Source organism: Neofelis nebulosa, chromosome 13 (genome assembly GCF_028018385.1).
Source record: "Neofelis nebulosa isolate mNeoNeb1 chromosome 13, mNeoNeb1.pri, whole genome shotgun sequence".
Lineage (NCBI taxonomy): Eukaryota > Metazoa > Chordata > Mammalia > Carnivora > Felidae > Neofelis > Neofelis nebulosa.
In genome coordinates this window covers 70,271,955-70,287,697 of record NC_080794.1, presented here as the reverse complement: position 1 = coordinate 70,287,697, position 15,743 = coordinate 70,271,955, and the positions used below count along the sequence as shown (strand labels likewise).

The 15,743-nt window shown below is 37.7% G+C and overlaps 1 long non-coding RNA gene across 1 annotated transcript in view; it reads left to right on the top strand.

Moving 5' to 3' along the window:
- Positions 1 to 14,908, top strand: part of LOC131493347 (uncharacterized) — a 29,028-nt gene extending 14,120 nt beyond the window's left edge. The window contains exons 2-3 of the long non-coding RNA XR_009252579.1: positions 7,834 to 8,084; positions 8,140 to 14,908. This is a non-coding gene — a long non-coding RNA (uncharacterized LOC131493347). The remainder of the gene's footprint in view (positions 1 to 7,833; positions 8,085 to 8,139) is intronic.
- Positions 14,909 to 15,743: the final 835 nt, after the last annotated feature.

Here is a 15,743-nt window from a genome sequence, read left to right as displayed (position 1 = left end):
GAGTGACAAAATACTTTACACCTAGCTCCCAGGGACACATACAGACTTGAAGCTAATATTCTGATTCCTGTTCTAGGACTGATTTCACCAGATAAAAGAACCTTTAAAGTAGTCCATGGGCTGTATATGAGTCCGACTTGGTGAAGAAACTGAAGCTTAGGAACCAAGATTAAATTAAAAGCCCACTGGCCATGCCTAGAACATCTTCCAAAGGAGAATGGGTTTCCGTGGAAGACAAAGGGGGTTCTGTCTACTTCTCTGTACTCCTCTGTTGCTTTTCTGAGGAATATGAAACTATTCTCCCTAGCATTTGGGCCAGTGACCAAAAAGTTCTTGGAGGTGATTGCATTCTATCCACAAGAGTGGAGGTACAACTTTGCCCTCAGGAGGAGGTCTTGTCCATTTGCCATTTTCTGAGGGTGTGGGTCTGGCTGGGATGAAACATGTTCAGTAAGTGGGAAAGCATCCTGATCACATTGTAGCATTTCCTCTAAATTCTCTCCCAGAATCTGATTGTGATTATGAAATTCTTTAGTATTTAATTCCATGGGTAAGTGATTAGGGGGAAAAAAATTAAGACTCCTTAAAGAAGGTGATCATGCCAAAAAAGGTGGAGAAGCACATTAGATTGTATATTATGGATTCACATATTATTCATTGAAACATTTCAAACTGTTGTCAACTTCAAAACTTAGAAGATTTTGTATAAATTTTAAAATTTGAATTGTAAAAATTTCAATTCATTATGTCTTTTTAAAATGAAAATCAGAAGATCTGACAAATCTGGCAATGGTTTCCATGGCAATAATTGACCAAACCTGTGTAGCAGTTTCACCCGTGAGTAGGCCATAGCTCTGTTGTACATCACAGTCTCTATACTCCCCACTAATTATGTTCATTCTGACCCATTTCACTTATCTGAGTTACCTGTCTGGACATTGCAGGTATGTATTTAAACTCCCAGTATTCAGATAAAAATCATCACAATTTCAGAGACAGATGTTTTAGCAGTCCAGGGAGAGAGAAGTCAGTAAAAGATTGAGAGCTCAGAGATGGCTTCATAAGGAAAGTGGGAATTAAGCTGTCTTATAACAAATCAAGATTTATTGAGGCAATAAAGGAGGGTACTTTCATGAAGGGTGTATAATAAGAGGAACAAAGTTAAGATAGTGCAAAATTAAATTCTGGTGGACAAAAGACCAACTGCACAAAGTAAAACTTTTAAACATTTTGAATAAAAGGTGAAACATATTTACAATCTTAGGTTTGCAACGATTTTCCTTTTTAAGCAACATAAAAAAGGACAAACCATAAAGGAAAAAAAATAGATAAGTTTGAATCCATTCAATAAAGAACATCTGTTCATCTAAAGACATCATAAACAAGGTAAAAAGACAAGGAACAGATTTTGAGAAGATATTTGCAATGCATAAAACTGACAAAAGCTAAGTATCCAGAATTTATAGAAAGCCTCTACAAATCAAAATGAGAAAAAGATAAACAACCCAATGAAAAAAATGGGCAAAATATATGGAAATGTCATTCACAAAAGATAAAAGACAAATGGCCAATAAGTACATGAGAATGTGCTCAATCTGACATGTTATCAAGGAAAGGCAGATTAAAATAATAGAAAGCTATTATTCTGTACCCCTGATACTTACATAAATCTAAAGTCAAATAATGCCAAAGGGCTAGACACAGATATGACAGATTTCAAAATCCATACAGTGAGAGCTGGTACATTCTTTTGGGGGGCAAATGACAATATTAAATAAATTGTGTTATATACATACTTTTAAAAATATATATATTTATTTATTTTTGGGAGAGCGCAAGCCAGGGAGGGACAGAGAGAGGAACACAGAGGATCCGAAGCTGGCTCTGCGCTGACAGGCTGACAGCAATGAGCCCAATGTGGGGCTCAAACTCATGAACTGCGAGATCATGACCTGAGCCAAAGTTGGAATCTCAACCAACTGAGCCACCCAGGTGCCCTAGTAACTTTCGTATGTTCCTTGAAGAAATTTTCACTCATGTGGAAAAGATGACGTATGCTTGACTGTTCATTAAATTCTTGTATGTGATTGGGAAAAAAAGTTAAAACATCTTAAATGATCCTCAACAGAAAAAGTGGGATAAGTAAATTATTATATAGCCACAAAATTATAAGCTATAAGATAGTGGGAATAATTGTGCTAATACACCTGTCAACTTAGCTAAATCTCCAAAACCTTCAAATAATCAAAATAGAGAGAAATGCACTCAACCAAATATAAAAGCAAGGAAAACAAGAGTGAGTAACATGATTTGTTTAAAAAACAAAACAAACAAACAAACAAAAAAAAAAAAAAAACCTGTCAGGATAGAAATGGGTTTGTTCCCTGGGGGAAAAGAACCATTGTAGATTCAGGTGGAAGATGGTACTTTCTAGTTTCAAAACTTATGTCTGAAAATAAGTCTTTTGCAAAGCAGCCAGTCCTGAGAGACGGAAAAATCGGTTGATGTTTCCTTCAGTATAGACATCTCATCAAGGAAAATAGTTGGGCTCACATAGACCATTCCCTATGTTAGATAAACTTCTCTTCTTTGTTCACTTGCTGACAATGACCTTACTGCTCTCATGACCCTCTGTCCATTCCTAGCCTCTGCTTCTTGAATACATACAAACCAGCCAAAAACAGAGCTCTGAAAATTATACTCCCCTTCTCAGAAATGCCAGATCCTCATTATCTAATCAGAGGGAGCATAGACTTTGGTCAAAGTCCAGATCCTGTATTCTCTGAGGTTTTTTTTTTTTTTTTTCTTCTTTTAGAATAGTTTTTGGTTTATAGCAAAATTGAGCAGAAAGTATAGAGAGTTCCCATGTCCCCCTACCCCCACAAAAGCACAGCTTACCCCACTACTAACATCCCATACCAAAGTGGTAAATTTGTTATAAATAATGAACCTACATTGATACCTCATTATCACCCAAAGTTCATAATTTGTATTAGGGTTAAATCTTGGTGTTATACATTCTTATGAGTTTTAATGTATGTATATCACATGTACTCACCATTATAGCATCCTACAGAGTAGTTTCTCTGTCCCCCAAATCTTCTGTGCTCCACCAATTCATCCTTTTTTCCCTACAACCGCTGAGAACCACAGATCTTTTTACTGTCCTCCATAGCTTTGCCTTTTCCAAAATGTCATACAGCTGGAATTATATAGTGTGTAGCCTTTTCAGATTGGCTTCTTTTGCTTAGTAACATGTATTTATGTTTCCTCCATATATTTTCAGGTTGATAGCTCATTTCTATTAGCATTGAGTAGTATTCCATTGTATGGATATACTATACTTTATTTACCCATTCACCCATTGAAGGGCATCTTGGTGGCTTCCAAGTTTTGGTAATTATGAATAAAGCTGCTATAAACATCCATGTGCAGGTTTTCGTGTGGACATAATCTTCGTCTCCTTTTGGTAAATACCAAAGAGTATGATTGCTGAAGTATCATATATTATATGATATCTGAACTATAAGAGTATGTTCAGTTTTGGGAGACACTTCTAAACTGTCTTCCAAAGTAGTCGGATCATTTTGTATTCCCACCGGCAATGAATGAGAGTTCTGTAATCTTCTTTGATGAGATATCTGTTAAGACCTTTTGCCCGTTTTTAAATCAGTTTGTTTTTTTATTGTTGAGTTTAAAGGGTTTTTTCTATCTTGGATACCAGTCCTTTATCATATATGTCTTTCACAAATATTTTCTCCCGTTCTCGTTCTCTGACATTGTCTTTTATAGAGCATGTTTCATTTTAATGAAGTCCATCCTACCAATTATTTTTTTTAATAGTCACGCTTCTGATATAGCACAGCCTCTGATTTTTGACTCCAGCTTTACTTTCTATCCTTCCTCAGCTCTTCATCTGTTGTGTCAATAGGTCTTTACCATGAACTTTATTGTGATCACAGGGAATTGAGAAGGAGCAAGAGAAACAATAGGGTTATTTTTAGGTAGCGCATATACCCAAGTAGAGGCAGGCCATAAACACACTGACAAATAAGAGAATTTCAGAGACTATCAGTGCTATGAAATATGTAAAACAAAAATATGGTACAGTTTCACTGGGGACACTAGGCAAGGTGATCAGTCTAGGCCACTGGGTAGATGAAACCCAAGCTGACACCAGTAAGATAGGAAAACAGTCATGTAAACATCTGTGGGAGGGAAGGGTCAGACTCCTCTCCAGTGCTTGGGGCCCAAGTACCCTCCCTACCCTGAAGGCGTCTCTTCCTCTTGTCTAGCCTGTTTTTTTTCCTACCTGGAACACCTCCACTGCTTGTCACTGATACCTGCTTGTGACAGTCCTACTGCACTTCACATGGCACCTCCTCTGTGACATCTTACCTGACTCACCGCATTCAGTGCTATTGATCCTGCCTCTGCCAATCCCTTAAGTAGTAAGGTCAGCCTGTTCTCTCTGCTAGTCTGGGCTATTTTGATTACCAGTGATTGAACCACTGAAATAGGCATAAAGGGGAACAAAAGAGAAAAGAGGGCATATATTGGGTTAGAAAGCATGCCATTAAAAAATGATGACAGGTTAGAGCTTCTTAACCCACCTTCTAATTTTAGTACATGGTTTTTGGAAGCAGAGGTTTGTTCTCTCTGGCACAATCTATCACTGTGTCTTACACATATTAGGTGCTTATAAAACATAGGTTGAATAAATCTTTGTATGCTGTTTATCATTGTTATTATTGGCTAATACTTATTGGGTACTTATGTGCCAAGCCCTATGCTAAGAATTGCTTATTCATGGTCTTACTTCCTATATATAGCCTGTGAGCTAGGCAATATGATTATGTATGCTTTACCGATAATGTTTTCAGTAAAAATGTTTAGCTACCACAATAACAAGACAAGGTATTATTCTTCGACCATTTCTTTGGATGAGAACAGTTTGGTGAAGCACTTTTCTTTGAAAAACTTTCAACTCACCTGCCATTTCCTGTTGATAAAATGAAACAAATTGGTAGTGGCCAGGGCTGACATATTGGGTTACATCAGTTGGACCTAAAACTATTTCTCAGGACATTGCAGCCCATAGGTTATATGCAAGAGCATTTTATTAGCCCTTATTTTTTAATACATTTCTTGATCTTTTTTTCCAAGTTCCTGCTTCCAGTCTTTAAAAAAATGTGGAGCATACTCTTCTATTTGCCTTTATGCTTGGCCTTGTCGTCTGTTTGCCCAGTGGAGTATGGGAATAGGTAACAGGCTCCATTTCTAACTCTAGGCCTTACAAGCCCTGGTGTGTTTCCACTTACCATCTTTCATTCCTGGCATCTCTCAGGAGAGTTTTCTCTGAGTTTCCTCCCTCTTCAGTCTGGGCCCCAGAATGAACTCATGTCAGTCAGGACTGCCCCAGCTGACTATGCACTATAGACTGCAGCATGAAGTAGGGGGGTCAGTGGACCCAACAGCCTGAATCTGATCCACACCATGAGAAAAAAGTGTGTATCGTTGTATGTCACTGTTGGTGCCTGTTGCTTATGTAGCAATAAAATTTAAATATCTATCAAATAATTTTTATGAGGAATAAAAGTAGAGGTAGTTGGGGGAAGTGATCACCACAGGAATCTGTACTTTATTTAACCTAAGGCAGTGTCATTCTCTCTCTCTCTCTCTCTTTCTCTCTCTTTCTCTCTCTCTCTCTCCTGTCTTTTTCCTTTCTCTAGCCCTTTCCTTCTGCCTAAATCAGGTTTAATAAGATTGTTTACCTAAGTTAGCATGGGGAAGTATTTTTGCAATAAAGAATATCGCATTATGCTGAACTAAGCCCCAGAAGGAACAACAAAGGTGGCAAGGCAAAAAGAGCTAAGAGAAAGCCAATGTGGATCAAGATGGTTTTATGTGTTTTCTGGGAGTAGATGACATGCGGGCACAGATTACTTTCATTCATCCCCACACTGGCTAGCTCTGTCCGCTTCTCCCAAGTTTAGAGTATCAGCTTCACAAAGTATTTTTGGCAAAGAAAGAGGCATTTTGAAGCATTTGTCTCTATAATACCTAGGCTATGGCACGATCTTACCAGATGTTGGTCAAACAAATGAATGAATGAACAAGTAAACCAAATAATCAATGAATCAATGAATGATAATCAATAGAAAAGATTATCAATGATAACAACAATGATCCCAACAGCAATATAATTTATTAGACACTTAAAATGTGACCAGATTAGAGCTCATCCTTTCCTTCCTTTTCCCATTAAATCTTTAAAATGTCCTATTGATATAGATGAGATCCATCTCACAAATGAGAAGATTGAGGGTGGAGCATTTAGCTCAGAATGATACAGGTGGTAGTAACATCCTTCTAGATATGTCTCCTGAGACAAGGGAAACAAAAGCAAAACAAACTCTTAGAACTACATGAAAATAAAGAGCTTCAGCACAGCAAAAGAAATAACCAACCAAATTAAAAGACAACCTACCGAATGGGAGAAGATATTTGCAAATGACATATCTGATAAAGGGTTAGTATCCAAAACATATAAAGAACTTATACAACTCAACACACACACAAAACAAATAATCCAATTAAAAAATGTGTAAAAGACATGAACAGACATTTCTCCAAAGAAGACGTACAGATGGCCAACAGAGCATGAAAAGATGCTCAACATCACTCATCATCAGGGAAATGCAAATAAAACCTTCATGAGATATCACTTCACTCTGTCAGAATGGCTAAAATAAAACACAAGAAACAACAAGTATTGACAAGGAGGTAGAGAAAAAGGAACACTTTTGCACTGTTGTTGGGAATGCAATCTAGTTCAGCCACTGAGGAGAACAGTACAGAAGTTCCTCAAAAAATTAAAAAACCCTACTATCCAGTGATTGCACTAGTGGGTATCTTCCCAAAGAATATGAAAACACTATTTCAAAGGGTTATATTCTCTCTTATGTTTATTGCAGCATTATTTCCAATAGCCAAACTATGGAAGGAGCCCAAGTGTCCATGGATAGATGAACTGATAAATAAAATGCTATTATATAAGTTTATATATATATATATATATATATATATATATATATATATATATATAATATTAGGTATAAAAAAGAATGAAATCTTTCTACTTGAACAACATGGATGGATCTAAAGAGAATAATGCTAAATGAAATAAACTAGTCAGAAAAAGATGGATATCATATGATTTCATATGTGGAATTTAAGAGGGAAAAAATGAACAAAGGAAAAAAAATAGACAAACCAAAAAATAGGCTCTTAACTATAAAGAATAAACAGTTACCAGGGGAAGATAGGAGGAGGGGATGGGTGAAAAAAGGGAAGGGGATTAAGAATAAACTTGTCATGGGGCGCCTGGGTGGCTCAGTCGGTTGAGCGTCCAACTTCGGCTCAGGTCACGATCTCGTGGTCCGTGAGTTCGAGCCCCGCATCAGGCTCTGGGCTGATGTCTCGGAGCCTGGAGCCTGCTTCCGATTCTGTCTCCCTCTCTTTCTGCCCCTCCCCCATTCATGCTGTGTCTCTCTCTGTCTCACAAATAAATAAACGTTAAAAAAAAATTAAAAAAAAAAAGATTAAACTTGTCTTGGGGAGCACTGAGTCATATATGCAACTGTTGAGTCATTATATTGTACACCTGAAACTAATATAACACTGTATGTTAAGTATACTGGAATTACAGTCTTAAAAACAATGAAATTGGTAGTAAAGGCTAAAAGTGAGATGCAACTCCTACTTCTCAGGCTTTACAGAAACTCACTCACTGAATTACTTTTATTGTTGTGGCTTATATCTGTTCTACAGATGAGACAACATGGACTTAAAGACATATGTGAGCCTTGTTTTAGCCACCCGGAAGGACCAGCAGCGGGCAGTGTGGAGATGAGAACTGAGATTTGCTGTATGGAAATCACAAAATTAAGAGAAACAGATGTGACTCCAAGGCCAAGGGTCCTACAATTGGAAAGAACACCAATACCACACTATGAAATCAGGCTTTGAGGCCCACAGAAGGCTCAGCCATTGTGCTGCCATGCTGACCCTCCCTTCTGAAGGTGAAGATCTGATCTACGGCCATACCACCCTGAACGCGCCCGATCTCGTCTGAAGGTGAAGATCTGATTGTATTCTACTGCTTACATAAACTGCCTCTCTAAGGGATTGTCACTGTCAGTACACGCTGTGATACCTTGTGAAGATGAGATTTGATTTCTTCTCAACAAATAGTCTTTCTTCCTCTCTTCACTGCCAGATATGCTGAGAATTACACTGCTTAGACTTTCTTCCCTTAGACCAGGATTTCTCAGCCTCATCAACTTTATCACCATTAACATGTGCACTCAAATAATTCTTCTTTTTATTTGTGGAGGGGGTCTGCCTTGTGAATTGTAGGATATTTAACAGGCTCCCTGGACTCTACTCAGTAGTCCCAAAAATTCCCATGCATCACCCCCCATTTATGGATTGTGAAAGTCAAAACTGTCTAGCTTAGTTCAATTAAGAATTCCTGTTAAGATTCTAGGATGCCCATTAAGTTGGCTCATCAGTCAATTACCCCTTTTTGTGCGTGAGTTTCAGATTCCTTCTTGAGAATATGTATTAATGGAATGGTGATTGGAGGGAAAGAAATAAGGAAAAACTCATGAATGTGAAGATGAGGTTTCAGGCATGAAGACATTGACTGCTAAGACTTGGAGCGACAAACACTAATTTTCTCTTTCTTACATTTTGCCTCTCTTCTTTACATTCTAACATTTCCTGTTGATTCACATATATGTGTCTGTTACCAAATTAGCAAAAATAATACATTTTTTAAATGTTTATTTATTTATTTTTGAGAGAGAACAAGAGTGAGCAAGCAGGGGAGGGGCAGAGAGACAGGAAGAGAGAAAATCCCAAGCAAGCTTCATGCTGACAGTGCGAAGGCTGACACGGGACTTGATCTGATGAAGTGTAAGATCATGTCCTAAGCCAAGATCAAGAGTTGGACACTCAACTGACTGAGCCTAATTTAGCTGCCCCTAATTTAGCAAAAAGAGTATTAAGAAGCACTCCTTTATGCTCTTTAGGGGTGAATATCAAAATAAACCACAGTTCTGGACATGAAGCTCACAGTTTTGTGACACTTTTGCAGCCCAGATCTTTGCTTGCTGATGTGGCCTTGCTTCATCCTGCACCAGACTGACACCAAGAAACAAAAAGCATCTCTTCAAGAATCTTTAAGTACTCAATTCTCAGGAGCTCACAATTTAGGTGAAAGGCTAACAACACTCAGCCTAAAAGTGAACTGTCAGCGATTTCTTTTCCTTAAAAGATGGGGTAGTCAACTAATGAACCTGTGTTAAGGACTTAATTGCAAGGTGCTAATAGATTTGGAAAGCACAGTTTTCCATTTGTTTAATTTAAAAATGGAGGTTAAGTACTGATTTCTTTGTGCTACCTCAGGCTGTAAACACCATGCTCATTCATGTATGTGAAACAACAAAATTCACTGGGTCTCAGACAATCAAGGGTCAGTAGCCTGCTCTCGAGGGTTCGGTCTCCCTGGGGCAATTTCCTTCACCCTTTAAGCCCTTCAATCATTTGTGTCCACCCAAGAGTAGGATAAGTGGTTGGCCCCTCTTTCACTGCCAGTTATTTTTCAGGGCAGACTTTTTCACATTTCACTGGTTCTGTGGGAGAAAAATGCCATGTTGACCATAGAGATAGCATTCTTTGTCCATATCGCATTTCATTAATGTGTCCATTCACAACTGGAGAATTTCCCCAGGTGCTTAGGAAAAGGGTAGGTGAATTGTTATTACAGTATTTTCCCTTAGATAAGAGAGTTACTTGTCATGAATATTCTAAGAAGCTCTAACAAATAAAAGAACTCCTATGCATTTAGAAGGCACATATCGTGCCTTATGTGCCCTATTCTTCATATTCTTTCTATTTATCCTCAATTTCTCTTATACATTTTCACATGTTCTCTTTGGTGTAGAGTCATGAGGTTTGTTTACCAGGCATTATCTCCCGTTTAGAGAAGAGAAAACTGGAGCACAGAAGGGTTAAGTGATTTGCCCTGCTTTAGTGAAGCATGCTTCCTATTTATCCCCAAAATGATGACTGGGAGGATTGTGTTATTTTTCTAGGGATGCCCTAACAGTTCCACTAACTGGGGGCCTTAAAAAATAGAAATCTATTGCCTTACAGTTCTGGTGGCTAAAGACTGAAATCAAGGTGTCGGTAGGGTTGGCTCCATCTGAGGGCTGTGAGGGAGAGCCTGTTCCAGATCTCCGTCTTTGACATGGAGACGGCCCTCATGTTCACATGACATTCTTTGTTATGTAAGTCCGTCTCCATATCTTCTGTTTTGCAAGAACATCAGTCACACGGGATTATAGCCACCCTAAGACATCATTTTAACATTACCTCAGCAAAGGTTCTATCTCTAGAATAAGGTCACATCTGGAGGTACTAAGGATTAAGACTTCCACACAGGCATTTTGTGGGAAACGATTCAACCCATAACAGGGAAATTCACGTAAACGGTTCTGAATAAACCTTTCCTCACCTGCCCTGGAATAAAGAAGTTTCCCTCCACTATTATGAGCTATGTGTCCCTCCCAGATGTAGCCCTTGACCCTGGCTTCAGCCTAATCTCTTGCCACGGCACAGCAGGAAATCTAACTCTCCTGAACTACTCAGTAAAAATAACTCATATTTATCAAGCACTTAAGACTCTGTGTTAAGTGCCTCATATATGTGTATGATGTAAATATGTTATACTGATCCTCAGTACCACCATATTATAGATTTATTTCTTTATTCATTCATTCATTCATTCAAGCATTCATTCATTCAGGTATGTTTTTGAGCTCTGTTACATTGAAGCTTTCTTTGTTCAAGATTCAGGGGGTATAGCTGCCAATAAAATGAAAAACTCCCTAGCCTCACAAACTTACATTAGTAAGGGAAACAGATAATAATAAATTAAAACATCATATAATACGGATGACCCTTGAACAACATGGGTTTGTTTGAACTGTGATGGTCCACTTAGAAATGGATTTTTTTAAATACAGTACAGTAGTGTAAATGTATTTTCTCTTCCTTATGATTTTCTTAATAACATTTTCATGTCTCTTTTCTAGTTTATTGTAAGAATATAATATATAATACAAATAATAGACAAAATATGTGTTAATTGACTTTATATTATTGGTAAGGCTTCTAGTTAACAGTAGGCTATTAGTAGTTAGTTTGGGGGGTAGCCAAAAGTTTTAGGTGGATTTTTGACTGTGTGGGAGATTGATGCCCCTAACATCCCTGTTGTTCAAGGGTCAACTATGTATTAAACAATATGGACTGCAGTAGAGAAAGTTTGGACATGGATGAAAGTGCTTCAGGAACAAAATGGAATTTTTAAAAATTATATAACAATTTTATATTTATGAAAAGGTTAAAAGAATACTCTGTGTCCAGATTCTGCAAATGTTATTCTGAAATAATTCAAATGTATAAAGAAGTTGCAAGATGGATACAAACATGTCATGCATCCCCCATTCACTATTATTCATTTCCCAACATTTGTTCACAGTTTCTCCCTTCTCTCTCTTTCTCTCTCTTTCTTTTTCTCTTCATCTGTCTGTCTTTCTGCACTTCCATATTTCACACACATGATACGATAACATCCTTCTTGCTGGATTATACTACTGATAACCCTTATATAACATACATTTATTTCTTCGACAAATTAGTCTTGAGAGTTTTTACTAGGTTAATATTAATCTTTTCTCAACAAGAACTTGGCTATGTTTGTACCTTACACATCAACATAAAAGTTCAACTAATTTTCAAATTATTGAGCACTGAACTCGGCTATTACAAATTAGATGCTAATTAATGCTCCTTTACTTGCTCATTTATTTGTAATATTTTCCCCCCTGTCAGGGCCCAGAAAAATGTGAAAATTCCATTAATTATTTTTACTAACTCATTGATGGATTGTAGAACAAAGTAGTAATTTTGAAAATTATAGTTATCCAACACCTACATTTTTAGAAAGATGCAACATTCTGAAGGATATTAACTAGATAGCAATTAAAAATTTCAAGAAGAATGCTTCACAGCAAGATCTGTGATAATTTTAATAAATTTCTGAAATGAGATAAACAGTTTCTCTCAAGGACACCTCTAACCTTGAGATTCCATGAAATTACAACTGGTGAAATGGTGGGAAGGAATATATCATTCAATATGTTTTGATATAATGATTAGAAGATATCTAAAAATGTTTGAACACATTTAGGGAAGTTAAAACTTATCAAATATATAATACTTGTATTTCATAGTTTTGACAACCATGATCCAAGGTTATTTTATTCCCATTTTGTAGATGAGACAGCTGAGGACTGGAGTTACTCAAAATTTATACTCCTCTCATGGGAGCATTCCAGGTGAGAGACACATGTGAAAATGGGAAGCTAAAGGAATGTGGGCAGCTGGAAGAACTAAAGGAAAGCCAACGTGCCTGGACTATAAGTGTCATGGGAGAGTGGTCTGAGCTGAGGCCAGGGAGATAGGAAGGATGGCACATGCAGTGTTATTTGGGAAATGACAAGCACCTAGGACTTCAGCCACCATGTTTCAAGATCATTCTTGTCACAGTGTGAAGAATGGCTTGGAGGGGATAAGTGGGAGACAAGATGCAAAACAATTGCAGAAGTCCAGGGAGGATGATGGTGATGATGTTGATGATCATGATGATGGTTATGCTGCAGCTAATGGTGATGATGATGATGGTGATGACGATGATGATGATGATGGTGATAATGATGGCATGGCCTACAGAAGAGGCGAGCTGAATTTGCTAGAGAGTTCATAGGAAAGTGGTAGGAATCACTGATGTCAGGAAAGGTTGATGATGAGGGAAAGAAAGGTAAGGATGATGGCCTCCTTTTCGGATCTGCTCAACTGTCTAGAAGGCAGAAGGGAGCACTGAAGAAAGAGAAATTAGCAGAGGATTTTCTGAAGTGTTTCTATGGCATGAAGAGTTGAACTGAGACATGTAAAAAATGTATTTGAATATACAGATATGGAATTCAGAAATGTCAAGATTGGGGACATGAGTTTGAAAGCAAAAGTAAGGAATATTTTTAAAATTTATTTCAGTGTTTTTCAAAGTGCTCTTTAGACTACTTATGTCCGAAGGCCCTGCATCTCTATTTCTTAAGTCAGTGGTTTTCAGGCTTTCATATGCATCAAAATCAACAAAGTACAGGATACTGAGGAAGATGAAAGCTCTAGGTTCGATCAGCTTTGGTTTGAATTAGCTTAGACACTTTCTAGAATAAATTTGGGCAGCCTAGCCTCTGTGCCTCAGTTTTTTTCTCTATAAAATGGAAATAATAATACCTCATTGAGTTTCTTGAAGATTAAATTTAAAAAATAAGAAAATAATTGAGTCAACCAAATAAATTGGAGTATAAATAAAACCTTTAGGACACTTATGGGCATTTAATAAACAGCCAAAAAATGTTAGGCTAGGCATTATTATTTTCCAGATAATTTATTAAAATACTTATTCATGGGCCTCCAACTCAGGATTTTCATGTAAATTTCAAGTTACAGGATGCTGTGGGCATTTTCATGTGGATTTGGCTGTGTTTTGGACTAGAGATAGAGGACAAATTAGAATTCGGTGATTCTGGACATAATAATCCTGGACCCTGCCACATTTATTAAATCACATGTTTTTTGTTGTTACTGTTTTTCAGAGGCCAATTAATCTGCATTTTTAAATAAAGTCACCAAATCTTAATGATGCTGATCTATATCTATGCTTGAAAGGGATAATACTAGACAAAATCTTGTGATACTCATTGTGTCACCATTGCAGTCAATATCCACCATTGTGCAGTTCCATTTCATAGCGGCCATTAGTTTGCAGCAAAGTGATTTGCCAGCCTGCTAGAACACTGCATGCCCAGTATGAATTTTTGACTATTACTGACCAATAGAACATAAATAGAAGTGATGTTTGTCACTTCTGAGACAATACTTCTAAAACACAGTCATGTCTTTCCCACATTCTGTTTCCCCCTCTGCTCACCAATGCAGAGAACAAGCTCTAGGTGATGCTCTAGCAATAAGATGAAAGAAATCTAGGATTGAATTGATAACAGTAAGTTCGTCTGTTGTTACATGAATGAGAAAAAAGATAGCACAAACGAGGGAAACAACTTCTAATATATTAGGGAAATGTTGGAGATTACTGCCTATAGTAGTTGGTACCACACTATTTACTCCTCTTCAACAGGAGACTTCTTCTCCAAGTCAGTATTTATCAGTAGCTGCTGGAAGAACAGTATCATTGGAGTATTAGAATTAATGTGTCAGATTCTTATGATGCAAAGAATAAAAAGATCTCTTGTTTGGTTCTTGGAACATAATTCTGTGTCTGCACAGTCCCAATGTTTCAGTGTTTACTGGTTGCTTTTTGTTGTTGATTTATAGTTACTGCGAAAAAAAAAAAGTGTGCAGTTGCAGGAAAGTTTTACATTTTCCTTAGTAAAATTTTAATGTAAAATCCTGAACATTGGTAGCTTTCTGTTTAGTATCACTATTCTTTCTTCTTAGCTCAGGAAACATCTTGGTGGTTTTGTTCCCCCTGAAAGTCGGAGATGGGTCTCTATTATGCATCTCTTCAGGGAACCAAGCACGTGTTTTTTTTTATAAAATAAAAGAATGTTGTTTGTATCTGGATCATTCCTTAAAGTCATAAAAAACAAAAACATTGCCAAACAGTGTAAACATCGATACTCATGAATTATTATTCGTTAAAAATGGTGGCTAAATTTACATATAGATTAAACTTAGAATTTATGAAATGTGATTTTCTTTGAGTCTGATGGCTTAATGCCGCTGGTGTTTTATGGGTAAGGTCCTTGCACAGAAAGCTGCGTGTTGTTCCATGTGACTCAGGACACGGAAGACCTCGTCACTGGCAGACCTCACGGCATTAAATCGCAAACCGAACTTGAGAGGGCAGAGAAAGGATGTGCTGGAGAGTGACTGAGGGCTGGAAATTAAAACTACATGGAGCCAACACATGTCCCTGATAAACTCCCAATGCAGCTTCCTCCTCTTGAAAGGGGTTTACAGAGAGCAGGTTTCATCATTGAGGGCATATATTTGATACAGCTTTTTTTCAGTGCCAACTCTCTCTAGGAGAGGATGTCGATCGCCTTTCCTGGAGGTTTATCAACTGCACACAAGCACAGTGACACCCAACGCCCCTAGACTGGCCGGGCCCTTACTCTCACATTGCCTGACTGTGGGTGGAAATGAAACCAGATCCTCATGCTTCACCTTGACTTTTAGTGCTTCGTACACTAATGACTTTTACTTGCAACTTTGGTGACAGAACGTAACTTCTTTGGCAGATCCCACGACGTTAAATTGCAAATTGACTTTGAGATGCAGCAAAAGGATGTGGCAGAAAGCGACCAAGGACTGGAAATTACAATGACGTGGAGTTAATACCTGTGACCTGAGAGACTCATAATGATCTTTCTTGCTTTCTAATGAGGGTTTACAAACAGCAGGTTTAATTATGGAGGCTGCATGTTTGATGTCAGTCTTTGATCAATACTGATTCAGCTTGTTCTCTGCATGAAGATGACCCTCCTCTCCTTTCCCGGCAGTCTGTTGCATGTACACACACGCAC